The following is a 16,883-nucleotide window of genomic DNA, read 5'->3' as shown; positions in this document are numbered from 1 at the left end:
CCCATGTTATCCCATGGGGAGTGTCTGTGTCCATGCTGCGGATACGTGCGGCTGCGGAACATACTGCGGATGTCCCGCAGCCGCACACAATTGCATGTCAATTACTTCTGCGGAATTACCTGCGGAAATCCCGGTTGTCCACTATGGAGATAGGGCCTGGACTTCCGCAGGTAAGTCGCATGAATGCCCGCAGGTTTACCGCAGCTATTTCGCTGTACTACTGCAGCTAAAAATAGCTGTGGATTCCGGTGAGCAGCTGCGGGAAACCTGCAGATATACCTGCGGATATATCCGCAGGTACAAACTCCCGTGGGCACATAGCCTTACTGTCTTTTTATGAGAACTTGCAGAAGCATGTCTGGGTCTGCCTCTAGTTTCATACTCCTCCCCTCCCTTCTCCATAGAATCTTATGAATAGCAATTGTCTTTTCCTTTCTCGGTAATATGAATATCTGTATTCATTGAATACATATTTTACATGTAATTTGAGTAAATTGATAGCAAAAGAACAATATATGAACAGAAAGAAGTACATTCCTCTAATAAGATATATCACAAAATTGCTTATTTTCATATGCACTATTGATTTATGCTTAGTTTGTCCTATCCATGATGAGGATTGTCCCAATATTGTCAGCAAGTTTAATCACTAAGTGATTATTTTTAATCAGTTTATTCAATCCTATTTGCTCCTCTGATTAGTAATTTCGATGAAGATTAAACTCTTCTCTTTGGATGGGTTGAGGACTTCCGAAAATACACTGGCGAAAAGGGTAACAATGTTTTGAACTTTTGACTTTCAGGCTCCATATCTCACCATCCACTACAGCTTTAAGAGTGAGACACCCTCATTTTATAGACAATCATCTTGGCTATCTCATACAGAAATTTGTCTTCCAACCATTTAGCATATGATTAGTTATGCAGATTCTTATCATGTCACTTCATTGCTACTGTTTTTCTCCTGGTGGTGGAAAAACCTTTTTCTTCCTGTATACTACAAATTACAACCTGTTCTCACATTCCTTAATAGCTCAGTGTGTTATTAGGTTGATTCCCAAGCAAAAAGTCACTGGTTCAAATAGAGGAGCAGACATGAAGAAGATATCCCAAGAAAAGAGAAACAGCATTAACCAGCTCATTAATAGTGGTCTCTAGGCCAACAAAATTGCCAAACTGCATCTTATGAGTGCCATAATAATTGGAATTGTCTCTCCAGGGAGGAAGGAGACGTACTCTAGCGCCACCTATTGGAAGTAGCAATCCTAAAAGTCAAAAGTGACCCTTTAACAGGCCTTTTCATATGACTAAGAATTTATGCCAGATCAGAACCACAATTTGCAGACACAGTGTTTCGGAGTGATTGCCCCTCGTCAGTGCAAAGTATGGGACTTATGACAGTTGTAAGAATATAAAATGAAGTTTGTCTGTCCATTCAAAAGCCAAGAGGTAGATGTTTTCATCACAAGGCTTATCAGTTCTGGTGCGACAAACCAGGCAGTGACTGACGACTGCTCGTATGCTTTGTAATAGTAAGATCACAGACATCCATGCAAGCACTGTAAAACACACATTACGGAAGTCAGGAATGGTGGCCCGAAAAAAGGGGCCTGCATCATAAGCTACGACTCAAGTTTGCAAAAAGGTATGAAAAGTGGACATTAAAAAATTGGAAACAGGTGATTTGGAGCAATGAAAGTCAATAGACTAGGCTCTAATGGATGCAAATGGGTCTGGAAGAAACAAGGGAAAAAGGGGCTAATGGATCAAAAAAATTGAAGGTTGACAAGTTTGGTGGAGGAAACATGATGATTTGGGGTTGTACATCCAAAGCCATATGATACTTGATCAAGACCGATGGTGGTCTCAATGCTGAGTTGTGAGTATCCTACAAGACAAGTTACTTTGTACACTTGAGTACTATGGGTATGAAAAGGACGACATAGTGTTCCAACAGAACAACGACTAGAAGCATACATTTAGATTGGCGAAGAAATAGTTCAATAACAATAAAGTCCAGGTTCTAGACTAGCCCCATAGTCACAAGATCTCAAAAAAATTGAACATTTGTGGGTAGAGATGAAGAAAAAGCTGTATACATACGCAAGTTAGTTGACCAGTATGCACCAACATTGGGAATCAGTAGAAGTGACCTGGGATGAGATTTTGGTTAAGACATGCTTGAATCTGATCAAGAGAATGCCCAGAAGGATTCAAAGGTGGATTTACAAAATACTAACAAAATAATAAAAAATGAAATTTAGATTTTTATGAGCATAACAGTAACAATGCAGTATTATAATACTGTAAATAATTGCAGGTCACATTTATGTATGAGATAGCCAAGATGACTGTCTATAAAATGAAGGTAGTCTCATGCACAAAGCTGTAGTGTAAGTTGAGATATGGAGCCTGAAAGTGAAAATCTCCAAACATTGTTACCCTTTTGCTTGTCAGTGTATATCTATTGACCATAGAAATGTATATTCTAGAGGTGGTATCTACAAACACCAGTCCAGGAAATGCACATTTTGTATCCGTGTTCTGTAGAACTATGCAACTCCTGCTACAATGAGAATGTATTCAATGAAGATCACAATGCAGAAGGACAGGCTTTTATGGTCAATTCAGATTGAAGGGGAAAGAGTTTTAGAGGAAATAAGGGATTTTGATGTGGCCTAACTTGGACTGAGTCTGCATTTCATTGTATTGTGTCGTTTGTCACCCCTTCATATCTGCCTCTTTGCCATCTCCCCTTTTTTTGGACTAAAAATTATTTGACTGGTGGAGACTGAGGTTGTTTTGCGGAGGAGCGTGTTGAATCTCAAAATCTTCAACTTTATGTGTAACCTGTGTCCTGCCATTTGTAGACTTATGTAATCGGTTCTCTGTCTCCTAGACAAACTTAGTTATTTTCTTGGCATCTAATTTGTTCTACATTTTTGTGGTGCTCTTGTCTGTTTTAGCCTTGACTGTGGCCCAGTCTTCCTGTCAGATAGTGTTAGTAAATTAATCAAGCACTTAAAGGGAACCTGTCAGGTTCCATATGCGTTCTGACCTACTAGTAAGGTGATGTGTGTCCTAGTAACCCCTTCCTACCTATCCCTGTGTTGTAATATTGTGTAATATGAATGTACAAAAAAAATGTTTTATTATTTACATGTTCCCTACAGTATGTAAATGATCAGAGAGTCTAGCCCCCTGGGCATCGCATCGCCCCGTGTGCGCTTGCATGCTTTCCGTGGTATCACGTCCCTTTGGGTGTGATGCCATGGATTTATATGAGCGACGTCACTGTCAGCTCCTTGAGATCCCGCGTGTACACGCTTGCCATTTCTGCAGCCTTGTTATCCAGGTGCTTGCTTGTTGACTTCAGACACGCTTTGCGCATGGTCAGAAGAATCCTGCGGTTCCGACCATGCGCAGAGTGCGTCTCAAGCCGACACACCATTCCACTATACTAATACTACAATGCTCTGTATCTTGTCTTAAGGTGGCTTTACACACTGCAACATCGCAAACGACATCGCTGTAACGTCACTGGTTTTGTGACGTTATAGCGACCTCCCCAGCGACATTGCAGTGTGTGAAACACATCAGCGACCTGGCCCCTGCTGTGAAGTTGTGCTCGCTACAAATCGTTCAGGACCATTCTTTGGTCCTTTGTTTCCCGCTGTGCAGCAAAGTTTTAGTGTGTAAAGGGGACTTTACAGCGACTTCGTTAGCGACTTCCCTTTCAAAAAGCTGCTTTACAACGTCCCCAATGACTAGCTAGGTCGTTCTGCAGGTCCGGATCGCTGTTGCGTCGTTGGCCAGGTTTGCCTGTTTGACAGCTCACCAGAGACTTTGTAGCGATCCCGGCCAGGTTGGGATCGCTGGTGGGATTGCTAGAAAGTTTCAGTGTGTAAAGGGGCCTTTACTTCCATGTTTGTCCCAGAACTAACATCCTGATAGATAGGTAAACCTGTTGTTTGCCAGACCCGATGCTTGCCTGCTTTCTCTCCCTAGAATGCTCTACACTGTACATGCAATTGAATATACATCTTCATTGGTTAAATAGTAAATAGTTTCCTGCCACTATCTATCGCCTGAGAATATTCCATTAATGGATTTCATTACTACAGCACTTGTCTACTAGGTTGTGCAGTCACTTTGATAAATACCTGCATATGTACGAATATTCGCGTATTATTAGGAGATTACCAAATTCGTTCAAAATTAATTTAGTAAAAAACTGATTTTCTATTAAATCCAAATTAATTGTAATTTGCTTTGAGAAAATTCAGCAAAGTGAAAGACAGTTGGCCGCCATTTTCCTGAATTGTATAGGATAAGAAATTAGTAAAAAAAAGAATTTCTTCACTTGCCTTCTTCACTTTGCATCAGGGTTATTGATGACGAATGGACTTCTGATGTCACAGCACCTGACGCTATGACATGCATCACCCATGGTGCTAACTAGGCCTTAGGTGATGCATTTCGCATTGTCATGACATATGCCACAACATCATACTGTGCGTCATAACTAGTGATGAGCGAGTACCAAAAAGCTCGGGTGCTCGAGGCTCGGGCCGAGCATCCCAAGATACTCGTGTACTTGGCCCGAGCACTGAGCCCAATTTTATCATATGGGAGACCCGAGTATTTTTATGAAATGACCCCCGGCAGCATGTAGAAACCCTAAAAATGTCACAAAAGTCTCAGAAGAGTGCTCAAATGACATGGCAACAGCATGGGGAAGACCCCCTTGAAGCATTTATCACTCAAAAGTCACAGCTGTGAACAATTTTGTCCGAGTTTTACGCCATTTTTACGGACTCGCCAGAAAACCTTCCAAAATGACACCAAAATGAATTTTCATGGCGGAAATGTTAAGGGCACATACCCAATAGTGAAATAGAGCTGGTGTATGTTACTTTTTGAGATTATTACATGAAAGATTTTACGTAAAAACATTGTGTGGCACTCCGATGTCCAAAACGCACGTTTTGTGCTTTTTACTAGCGATGTCGGTAATTTTTTTTTTTCATTCTATCTCCCTCAGTCCGTCAGTCGGTCTCTTTGTCTGTCTGTCGTTCTCTCTCTGTCTTGTCTGTCCCCCTCTCACAGTCTGTCGGTCATTCTCCCCCCTCTCTCATACTCACCGTTCCCTGATCACTGCCGCGGCGCTGCACAGCTGTTCACTAAACTCTGGCGGCTTTTCCTCTTTTGAAAAAGCCGGCCGCTCATTAATCAATCTCGTATTCCCTGCTTTCCTGCTTTTCGGCTCCTATGATTGGTTGCAGTGAGACACGCCCCCACGCTGAGTGACAGCTGTCTCACTGCACCCAATCACAGCAGCCGGTGGGCGTGTGTATACTGTGCAGTGAAAAAAATAATTAAATAATTAAAAAAAACGGCGTGCGGTCCCCCCAATTTTAATACCAGCCAGATAAAGCCAGACGGCTGAAGGCTGGTATTCTCAGGATGGGGAGCTCCACGTTATGGGGAGCCCCCCCAGCCTAACAATATCAGTCAGCAGCCGCCCAAAATTGCCGCATTAGATGCGACAGTTCTGGGACTGTACCCGGCTCTTCCCGATTTGTCCTGGTGCGTTGGCAAATCGGGGTAATAAGGAGTTATTGGCAGCCCATAGCTGCCAATAAGTCCTAGATTAATCATGTCATGCGTCTCCCCGAGATACCTTCCATGATTAATCTGTAAATTACAGTAAATAAACACACACACCCGAAAAATCCTTTATTAGAAATAAAAAACACAAACCAATTCCCTCGTAACCAATTTAATAAGCCCCAAAAAGCCCTCCATGTCCGGCGTAATCCACGGACCTCCAGCGTCGCATCCAGCTCTGCTGCATGGAGGTGACAGGAGCTGCAGAATACACAGCCGCTCCTGTCACCTCCACGCAGCAACTGAGGTGAGTAGCGCGATCAGCTATGCTGTCACTAAGGTTATCCGCGGCCATCACTGGATCCAGCGGTGGCCGTGAGTTACCTGACTGACAGCAGCTGATCACGCTACTCACCTCAGTTGCTGTGTGAAGCTGACAGGAGCGGCAGTGTATTCTGCAGCTCCTGTCACCTCCATGCAGCAGAGCTGGATGCGACGCTGGAGGTCTGTGGATTACACCGGACATGGAGGGTTTTTTGGGGCTTATTAAATTGGTTACGAGGGATTTGGTTTGTGTTTTTTATTTCTAATAAAGGATTTTTCGTGTGTGTGTGTTTATTTACTGTAATTTACAGATTAATCATGGAAGGTATCTCGGGGAGACGCATGACATGATTAATCTAGGACTTATTGGCAGCTATGGGCTGCCAATAACTCCTTATTATATTTGACCATTCCTGTTTACAAAACAATTCCAGTTCAGTTAAGTTTGATGGTCGCCGAGCATGGACAGCACGCTTCAAATCATCCCACAGATTTTCAATGATATTCAGGTCTGGGGACTGGGAAAACCATTCCAGAACATTGTAATTGTTCCTCTGCATGAATGCCTGAGTAGATTTGGAGCGGTGTTTTGGATCATTGTCTTGCTGAAATATCCATACCCTGCGTAACTTCAACTTCGTCTCTGATTCTTGCACATTATTGTCAAGAATCTGCTGAAACTGAGTTGAATCCATGCGACCCTCAACTTTAACAAGATTCCCGGTGCCGGCATTAGCCACACAACCCCAAAGCATGATGGAACCTCCACCAAATTTTACTGTGGGTAGCAAGTGCTTTTCTTGGAATGCCGTGTTTTTTTGCCTCCATGCATAACGCCTTTTTGTATGACCAAACAACTCAATCTTTGTTTCATCAGTCCACAGGACCTTCTTCCAAAATGTAACTGGCTTGTCCAAATGTGCTTTTGCATACCTCAGGCGACTCTGTTTGTGGCGTGCTTGCAGAAACGGCTTCTTTTGCATCACTCTCCCATACAGCTTCTCCTTGTGCAACGTGCGCTGTATTGTTGACCGATGCACATTGACACCATCTGCAGCAAGATGATGCTGCAGGTCTTTGGAGGTGGTCTGTGGATTGTCCTTGACTGTTCTCACCATTCTTTTTCTCTACCTTTCTGATATTTTTCTTGGCCTGCCACTTCTGGGCTTAACAAGAACTGTACCTGTGTTCTTCCATTTCCTTACTATGTTCCTCACAGTGGAAACTGACAGTTTAAATCTCTGAGACAACTTTTGTATCCTTCAACTGAACAACTATGTTGAATAATCTTTGTTTTCAGATCATTTGAGAGTTGTTTTGAGGAGCCCATGATGCCACTCTTCATAGGAGATTCAAATAGGAGAACAACTTGCAAGTGGCCACCTTAAATACCTTTTCTCATGATTGGATACACCTGCCTATAAAGTTCAAAGCTCAATGAGGTTACAAAACCAATTTAGTGCTTTACTAACTCAGTAAAAAGTAGTTAGGAGTGTTCAAATTAAAAAATTGATAAGGGTGCCCATACTTTTGCACCGGTCAAATTTTGTTTAAATGCAGATTGCACATTTTCTGTTAGTACAATAAACCTCATTTCAATCCAGAAATATTACTCTGTCCATCAGTTATTAGATAAATGAAACTGAAATAGCTGTTGCAAAAACCCAAATTGTTATAAAGAAAAAAAGTTAACATTAATAGGGGTGCCCAAACTTTTTCATATGACTGTAAGTCTAATCTCAGCTGCTGCACCTTGCTTCCACTGCCTTTCATAATTTAACTTCTTCACCCCCTGGCAATTTTTCATTTTAATTTTTTCCTCCACTTCTTCCAAGAGCCATAACATTTTTCCTTTTCCATCAATAGAGCCATATGAGGGCTTGTTTTTTGTGGAACGAGTTGTACTTTTGAACGAATCCATTATTTTTACTATGTAATGTACTGGAAAATGGGAAAGAAAGTGTGGTGAAATTGAAAAAAAAAGTGCAATTGCCTGATAGTTTTGGGGGTCTTTTATTTACCACATTCACTACCGTATATGGGAAAAATGACATATCAGTATGATGCCTTTTATCAGTATGAGTTGCAGGTCCCAAACATGTATAGGTTTACTCTTATCTAAGGAGTATAAAAATATTCAAATGTTTGTACAAAAAAGGAATAGCGCTTTTGTCAACATTTTCTGAGACATGTAGCGTTCTCTTTTTTTGGGGGTCTAGGGTGCAGTAACAGCTTATTTTTGCATCTTGACTAGAGATGAGCCACCCTCTAAAGGCTCGAGTTCGGTTCGGTTCGTCGAACGGAGGCCGCGTTCGAGTTCGGTTCGGCGAGCCGTTCGATGAACCTCTCGAGCCCCATTGAAAACAATGGGAGGCAATCACAAACACATAAAAACACCTAGAAAAGACCTTCAAAGGTGTCCAAAAGGTGACAAACAACTCCGAAGACACCACAAACACATGGGAAAGTGACAAGGACATATACTCATGCGAAAACAAATCAGCTGGACGAGGAAAAAGAGGACAAGACACAGATATATGAGTATATGCAAGTGAACATCGATGCCATTACTGTGCAACTTGAGCCTTGCTCATTCTAGGCTTCCAATGTGGATAAATTGCCTGAGCTCGCCACTTATGCCTTGGGGATCTTGTCGTGTCCCGCAGCCAGTGTTCTCTTGGAACTTGTCCTCAGTGCTGCTGGGTGTGTGCTGACAGATAAGCGCATTAGTCTGTCCACTGACAATGTGGACAGAGTAACATTCATCAAGATGAGGAAGTCATGGATCACAGAGGACTTTTCTACCCCTGCGTCATCCAGGGGAGGCGAAAGGTAGGTGTATTTTTGAGAGTGCTTCATGCAAAGCATCTTTGTAAGATTGCAACTGGGGGACAACTGATGCCAGTCAAGTGGTGTGTGTGTGTGTGGCCCAATTTTTGGAAACGAGGGAGACTGTGGTTGAAGTCCCCTTACTGTGTTTTACATGCTTTTAGAAGGGTATGACATGGCTTTGAGGTTGACTTTCAGCATCTGCAAACTGTTGTGTACCGAAAGGCTGCCTTTCAAACCTTTTTAACCAAGGATTTTCGAGACCTTATGCCCATTGCAGTGCCCCAAGAGCTGATGCCCAGTCGCCACTCCGTCTCCAACAAAGGCATGCAAACGCTACACCAGCATGTCGCAGAAAACATCACCGCTTCTTTGAGAAACTCTGTGTGTGACAGGGTGCATTTCACCACAGATACTTGGCCCAGTAAGCATGGACAGGGGCATTACATGTCGCTGACTATGGAGAGAGATAAAGAAGAGTCTGCTGTACAAGTCTACAAGTCTTGCCGTCCCCACGAGTTGTGTGTCAATCCTTCCTCTGTATGTAGAAGTTCCTACACTGCTTCTGCCTCCTCAACCTCGTCTGGGTCCTCCACCTCCAAACCCTGTGTGGTCAGGCCACCCGCGTTGTAACTGCACACAAGGAATCCCACACACCTCCTTACTATGGTGGCAGCAGAGCTCAATGGCATCAGGCGGTCGACTCTTTACTTTGAAATGTCTGTGAAATGTGAGTCACACCGCTGAGGAGTTGTGGAAGGTAAGCTCTGGAGAGTGAGACCGAGTTTCATCAATGGTTGTCTCCACTCAACCAGCAGCCAGGGAAGGCCGGGTGCGACAATGATGCAAACCTGGGTGCGGCCCTTCGCCGTGACAATGTGACACACGTGCCTTGTATGGCTCACATGTTGAACCTGGTTGTACAGCAATTTTTAAACCACTATCCCGGCCTACATGGCCTTCTGCAGAGGGCACGGTGTAACGCCTGCCTGGATCCACAGACTCAGACGGGCTATAAAGGATAGGCTAGAGGGAAGCCACTCACCAAGCAGGACCCCCAGAACCCTGAAACCCTTTAACCCCTATACAGGAATTTGGAATTACACAGGGCCCAAGGTGATCAATACCTGTGGAAGGCTGCAGTCCAAGAGAGTAGTAGTCAGGCAGGGTCAAACCATGAATTGAGGAACAGGAACAGAATGGGACAGCCAGGACTTAATCAGAAAACAAGGAGAGGTAAAATGCGGATCGCGCAACGAGGTACATAAACAGCAGGCAGGAGACGTAGTCAGGAAACAAGATCACAAAATCACAAAACAGAACTGGGCGGAATAGGAACCAGAGGTTCAGAGCTATGTCTGGCAGTGGTCAGCAGACAGGATGGGCCTAAAAAAGGGTGTGGTGTCTTCCCATTGGTTGTAGCTGAATGATGGTACTTCAGCTGTGAGACACCCACCACCTACAGTCAGCCAGTGGGTTTGCATATCTCAAGGTAACGCATCCCAGTGGGTGAGCAGAACCTGCATCCACTGGCGCCGCTGGCATCGACTCCTCTCCCATCATCAGCACTATGCACGAAAGGAATACCGTGTCACCTGGCGACCGTAGTACAAACTGATGGAGCGGACTCCGGTGGTGACTTAACAGCCGTGTGCGACAATGATGCAAATCTGGCTGCGGCCCTTCGTCAAGGCAATGTGACACACGTGCCTTGTATGGCTCACGTGTTGAACCTGGTTCTCCAGCAATTTTGAAACCACCATCCCGGCCTACATAGCCTTCTGCATCGGACACGCTCGCTATGGGCTCACTTCCACCATTCACACCCCGCAGCTCAACAACTTGCACCGCTCCAGAAGTTTGTCGGTCTGGCGGTTCACCACCTGAAATGTGATGTACCGACATGCAGGAATTTGAATCTGCACATGTTGCAGCGTCTGTGGCAGCACCGCTGATCCCTGCTGCAATACGTTATGACGTATAGCCTGGGCTAACTAGATCCAGAGGTGGTGCAGATCACGCTGCTGGAGTGGTGTCAGATCAAGGACCTATGTACCCTTCTTCGCAGTTTACAAATGTCGACGAAGATGTTTAGCACTGGCGATGCCATTATCAGCATGACAATTCCGGTCATCTACATGCTGGAGCACACTCTAAACATTATTCGGAGTCAGGTGGTGGGACAAGAGGAAGGGGAGGAAGTACAGGAGGAGTCATATGCGGAAGGGATTACAAGTTCTACAAGGTCCAGATGGTCAGCAGCACCAAGGCGGCAGGCATGGGACGGTGCAGGAGAGGGATTAACAAGGGCGCATAGTATCAGCAAAACTGTTGAGGAAGGTGCAGGAGCCCATGAAGTAATGGAGGACGAACTGGCAATGGGCATGGAAGACTCAGCAGATGAGGGAGAGCTTGCTCACATTTCGGTTTTGCGAGGTTGGGGGGGAGAGGGCAGAGGAAGGAGGCACGATTCTCACCTCTCCGTCACCAACACAGCAAGGACTTGGTCCTCCTGGATGCGCAAGACACATGAGCGCCTTCTTGCTGCACTACCTACAACATGACCCTCGGATTGTCCGAATTTGAAGTAATGCTGACTACTGGGTTGACACACTGTTAGATCCCCAGTACAAGACAAAATTTGGCGAAATAAGTCCTGCCATAGAAAGGGACACACGTATGCAGGAGTATCAGCAGAAGGTGGTACGCAATCTTAGATCTGCTTTTCCACTATACACCAGTGCTGCACAGAGTGAATCTCAATGCTTTGTCATGGCTAGGAGGAAATGGTCTTTTACTTGTCCACATCTGAGGGACCGAGGACTGGCTGCTGTGCTGAGACGGCATTGAGTAGGGTGTCCCTGCAGAGTTGCAAATTTGGTCATATACAAAATGAGTTGAAAAAGGACAGATGCTGGTGGAAAGGGGAACAGGTGTGTTGGAAAGGGGAAAAAGTTTGTGTCCGTGGGTTTGGTGGTTAAGCAACAGTAAAATTTGCTGAAGAAACACCATCTGTTACGGGGGGACTGTCAGATTTGGATAAGGTGGTATATACTATGTTAGCGCTATATAAAAAAATAAAGAAGAAAATAAAGAGAAAGGGGGGGGCGGAGCCGGACATGGCTGAGTGAGGACGCTACTTGCTAGAGCTCCTCTAAATAATCCCCCATAGAACCGGTTTATTAGCCACAATGGGCAAATCTGCAGTAAAAAAGAACAAGCCCGGTAAGCCCAGCACCTCGGGGAAGCCTCCTGCACCCCAGGGCACCATCGGGGCCTATTTAACACGCTCCCGGGAGCCTGAGACCGGCTCACTGCCACAGAAAGAGCTGCGGCCTACAGGGCCTGAAAGAAGCCCTGCCACAACGCCAATGAGGGCAGCAATCCAGGGGACCCAAAGAAGGGGTGAGGAGATGGAGATCCCCCGTGGCCCGGGAGGACCCTCCGATAGTCCAACGGCAGCGGCAGGAGCTGATGTACCCCCCGCAACTGGGACGGCATTACCTCCAGCGGCGCCATTCCAAGATGGCGGCCGCGATCCTGGGACGCTAGCAGGCAGCCTAGGGCTGGAGGAAAGGTTTCCCGCGGCAGCGACCCTACCTGCATCACCCTCCATTGTGCCTCCGCTGCGTCCGGGCGGCTCCGGCGACATGCCTGCAGCCGTACATCGTGAAGCTGGGAGTGCGGCGTGCAGGAGCGGGACGCATGGGTGCTCGGGCCCAGGAGATGACTCACCGCTGCGAGCCCGAGCACTGAAGAAGCAGACGACACAGGGAGAAGCTGCAGCTCTGACACCACCGCTCGTGTCCACACAAGCAAGCGCAGGGACCAGAGGTGAGGAGGGAGCAGCAGTAAACCCTGCGGGCCGGCTGTACTACAGGAATCAGGTACAGGGCCCACAGTTAGACCTGGGGAGCGGAGTGCACTCTAGTGGGGGGAACAACACCCCCAGTCACCCACCAAGAGCTACACAATCCTCAGGGGGAGCAGGCAATGGAGGAGGGCCACCTACATCTCAGATGGCTACCAATGAGCCCTGGGGGACACCTCAGAGAGAGGCGCATTCACCAGATACCTGGTCCACTGGGTCCTCTTGGGCTGAGAGTCCGACAGCCACCATCAGGGACCTAGATAGGGGCCCATTAATCCCTGTGAATGGGGGACCCAGAATACTGGGGGCACCCCCAATACATCTCACATCTGCACCACAAGTATGGGACGGCATCAAAAATCCCCAGAACACGCAGACGCTGACATATGGACCGGCCCTTCAGGACTCTTTTTACGCATACCCAAATATGTTTCACGCGGCCGCCTCAATGGGCGACGAGCGCCCGGCATCTCTGGCAGACCTACGGTCCCTGTTACAAGCAATCCCCACCAAGAGTGACATTGCAGCTCTGGCTAATCAAGTAGTGGCGGAGTGCAAACAAGAATTTATTCAGCTGCGACAAGATCTCTCTTCACTTACTCACAGGGTAGATACCCTGACAGAGCAACAATCTGATTCTCAGGTATCTATCCGATCTATCCAAGAAACTGCTGAAAACCAATCTAAGCAACTATTTGCCCTTCAGCAGCATGTGGATGACCTAGAGAACAGAAACAGACGAAACAATCTGCGGATTAGAGGTCTTCCGGAATCTATTGCCGCCCCTGATATCCCTGCTGCTCTTCGTTCCATCTTCAACAATTTGTTAAAGAGGCCACCAGGAGCTCCCCTTGAACTTGATAGAGCCCATAGAGCTCTACGCCCTCCGGATCCGGATGACTCCCGCCCAAGAGATATCGTATGCAGAGTACACTTTTTTGCTGTAAAAGAGGCCATTCTACAGGCAGCCAGGAGAAAACAGAACTTATCATACAATGGCTCTACCTTTCGCATAATGCCTGACCTCTCACGACACACTCTGGCCCAACGTGCGACTCTTAAACCCCTCCTTGATGTCTTGAAAGAGAGAGGTCTGCCATTCCGGTGGGGATTTCCGTTTTCCCTATCGGTACAGAAGGACTCCCGATGGATGACCCTGCGTTCTCCAGAGGACCTCCCGGCTTTTATCAAGAGTCTGAATCTGCCTGCAATGTCTATTGCAGCCTGGCCGACTACACTACTCCAGCCGTGGGTGCCCAGGGGACGGCCTACCTCCTCTAGACCACCTCCACCTACTGAGTCCAGCAGGGGGTTGCCTCCGAGAGGAGAACGGGGTCGCAGGGCGGGCCGCCCGCGTTAGCTGATCCCGAGGAAACCAAAGGCTGACAACACCTGTATGACTTATACCTCTTACAGTAATGAGGCTCACGTGGCTTCCACATGATACCCTCCAGTCTATTCATAGCCCGTATCCCATAAGAATTTATTTCCTTTACCGGTGTCTATGGTTATCCATAATGTTTTTTCTTTCTTAGTATATATGGAGCTCTGCTCGGATATGTCGGACTTCCTTTTTCCCCAAATAGGTTGGGATCCTCTGTCCTGCCTAGATGAGGCGGATATGTTCCCTAGGAACGTTTGTTCGGATTCAGTTAACTATGATAGGCTTTTTTTGCCTGTTGTTCTTGTTTTTTTCTCTTTCTTCCTTTTTTTCCCACTACCTCTTACTTTCCTCAAGTCTCCCCTTCTCCATATCTTCGGCGGCCGGGCTGAACGTGTCCGATTCTCTTTCTTAAATATCTCTAATGACTTATTCTCTTATAGATGGCGGACTTAACCATCGCTTCTTTCAATGCCAGGGGCCTCAATGTTCCGGAGAAAAGGACACAGATATTGTATCATCTTCATAAACAGAAGGTGAGAATAGCGTGTTTACAGGAGACACACTTTAAACAAGGACATGCCCCTATTATTAAAAATAAATATTACCGGACATGGGTATCCTCGGATAACCCTGACTCCCGCTCAAAAAGTGTGGCAATAGCCATCCATAAATCCCTCCCACATCAAATCATAAAGTGCACGACAGATAGTCTTGGCAGATACATTATTCTCTCACTGAGGGTGGGGACCCACATCTTCACGATAATTAACGCGTACGCCCCAAATCAAAAACAGGATAGTTTTATTTCCCGCCTGATCAGTACCGCGATCCCCCTGATACAAGGTACGGTGATTTTATGTGGGGACCTTAATATCACCCTGGACCCTACTTTAGACAACTCAAAAGGGAAATCCAGTATTGCATACACCACTATCAAACGAATTAAAAAAGCTTTACTACGCATGCAGCTGTTCGACACCTGGAGAATACAACACCCATCGGACAGAGACTACAGTTTCTATTCCCACACCCAGGATTCATATAGCCGTCTTGATTACATACTGGTACAACATAGCGCGCTCCCTTGGGTCCAACACACGAGAATGGATAATATATTATGGTCAGACCATGCGCCGGTATATTGCACGATTGAGATCCCCTCCCTTACGGCTCCTAGGGGGTCGTGGCGTCTGAACGAGTCATTGCTACTGGATGAGCTTTGCGTTTCGGATATCCAGACCTCCATTGCAAGATTCATGGAGGACCACTCAGTAGATGACACAGCCCCCACGTATAAGTGGGAGGCACTGAAATGTGTCCTACGTGGCATTTTTATTAAGCATGGGTCTCGAATCAAGAAAGAGAAAGCCCAAGACATAGTAAAAGCTCTCCATAGGGTATCTGAGCTGGAGCTCATCCACAAGCAAGCTTTATCGGACACGAACTTACGGGCACTCCTACAGGCTAGATTCGAGGTTAAGAAACTGCTTGATTCCTCATATCAGCGTTTGATACAGGTAGGGAAGGGGAAGTTTTATGAGTTTGGGGATAAACCCGGCAGGTTGTTAGCAAACGTGTTGAGGGAGGGCAGAGCTCACACCCTCATTCCCTGCATCAAGAACTCACGCGACGAATTACTTTACGCCACCCCAGACATCTCAAATACCTTTCATGACTATTATTCCAAGTTGTATAATCTACCTGTCGAGCCCCATAGACCGAGTGATGTAAATCCCTCAATGCCCTCACCTTTTAGATGTCCCGACAGTTCTATAATAGACAACCTGGAAAGTCCATTTTTACTGGAAGATTTATTGGCAGTGATTCGCGATACCCCGGGCAATAAGTGTCCTGGCCCTGACGGGTTCCCCGCCAAATTTTATAAATCCTTCTCGGAACAATTAGCGCCTCTAATGCTCCTTTCCTTCAATTCAATCTCGGACTCAGTCCCCTTTCCGCCCCACTCCACCACAGCTCATATTTCCCTAATTCAAAAGCCCGGAAAAGATCCCATGACATGTAGCAGTTATAGACCAATATCACTACTTAACGTAGATTTAAAAATTTATGCCAAGCTTTTGGCAAACAGACTTAGCCCCTTGCTCCCTAACTTGATCCACCTTGATCAGGTTGGATTTGTCCCAGGTAGAGAGGCAAGGGACAATACCATAAAAACCCTGGATTTAATCCAACATGCACACAATAAAAAGCTGCCCATGATGTTACTGTCTTTGGATGCTGAGAAGGCTTTCGACAGAGTCTCCTGGCAGTCGTTATCACAGACCCTAGACCATATAGGCCTGGGGCCAGTTTTCTCGTCTAAAATTATGGCGTTATATCACTCCCTGACTGCTCTCCTTAGGATTAATGGCACTCTGACGAAACCCTTCTCCATCCGAAACGGGACACGACAGGGTTGCCCCTTGTCACCGTTACTATATGTATTAGTCATGGAACACTTGTTGTCAGCCATCCGGGCTAACCCAGACATACGGGGAATTAGGATTGCCAATCGGGAGCATAAATGCGCTGCTTTCGCCGACGATCTTCTGATATATTTAAGTAGCCCCACCACATCCCTCCCGTCCTTAATGTTGGAACTAAACCGGTTTAGTAAGTGGTCCAATTTTAAAATTAATTTTGATAAATCAGAGGCCCTAAATATCTCCTTGCCCCAATCGACTGTAAATGTTATAAAACCAAACTTCCCCTTTAGATGGCCACCCCATGGTAGTATCGGATACTTAGGCATCAAGATTCCATCTGACCTATCCAGACTCTTTCAATTAAACTACCAGAGTTTTCTGTCACGGCTCGAGGGGGATCTGACTCGGTGGCATGGGGGCACTCTTTCATGGTTTGGCA

The sequence above is a fragment of the Anomaloglossus baeobatrachus genome, chromosome 8 (genome assembly GCF_048569485.1).
Source record: "Anomaloglossus baeobatrachus isolate aAnoBae1 chromosome 8, aAnoBae1.hap1, whole genome shotgun sequence".
NCBI classification, from domain to species: Eukaryota; Metazoa; Chordata; class Amphibia; order Anura; family Aromobatidae; genus Anomaloglossus; species Anomaloglossus baeobatrachus.
This window is presented reverse-complemented; position numbering follows the sequence as displayed.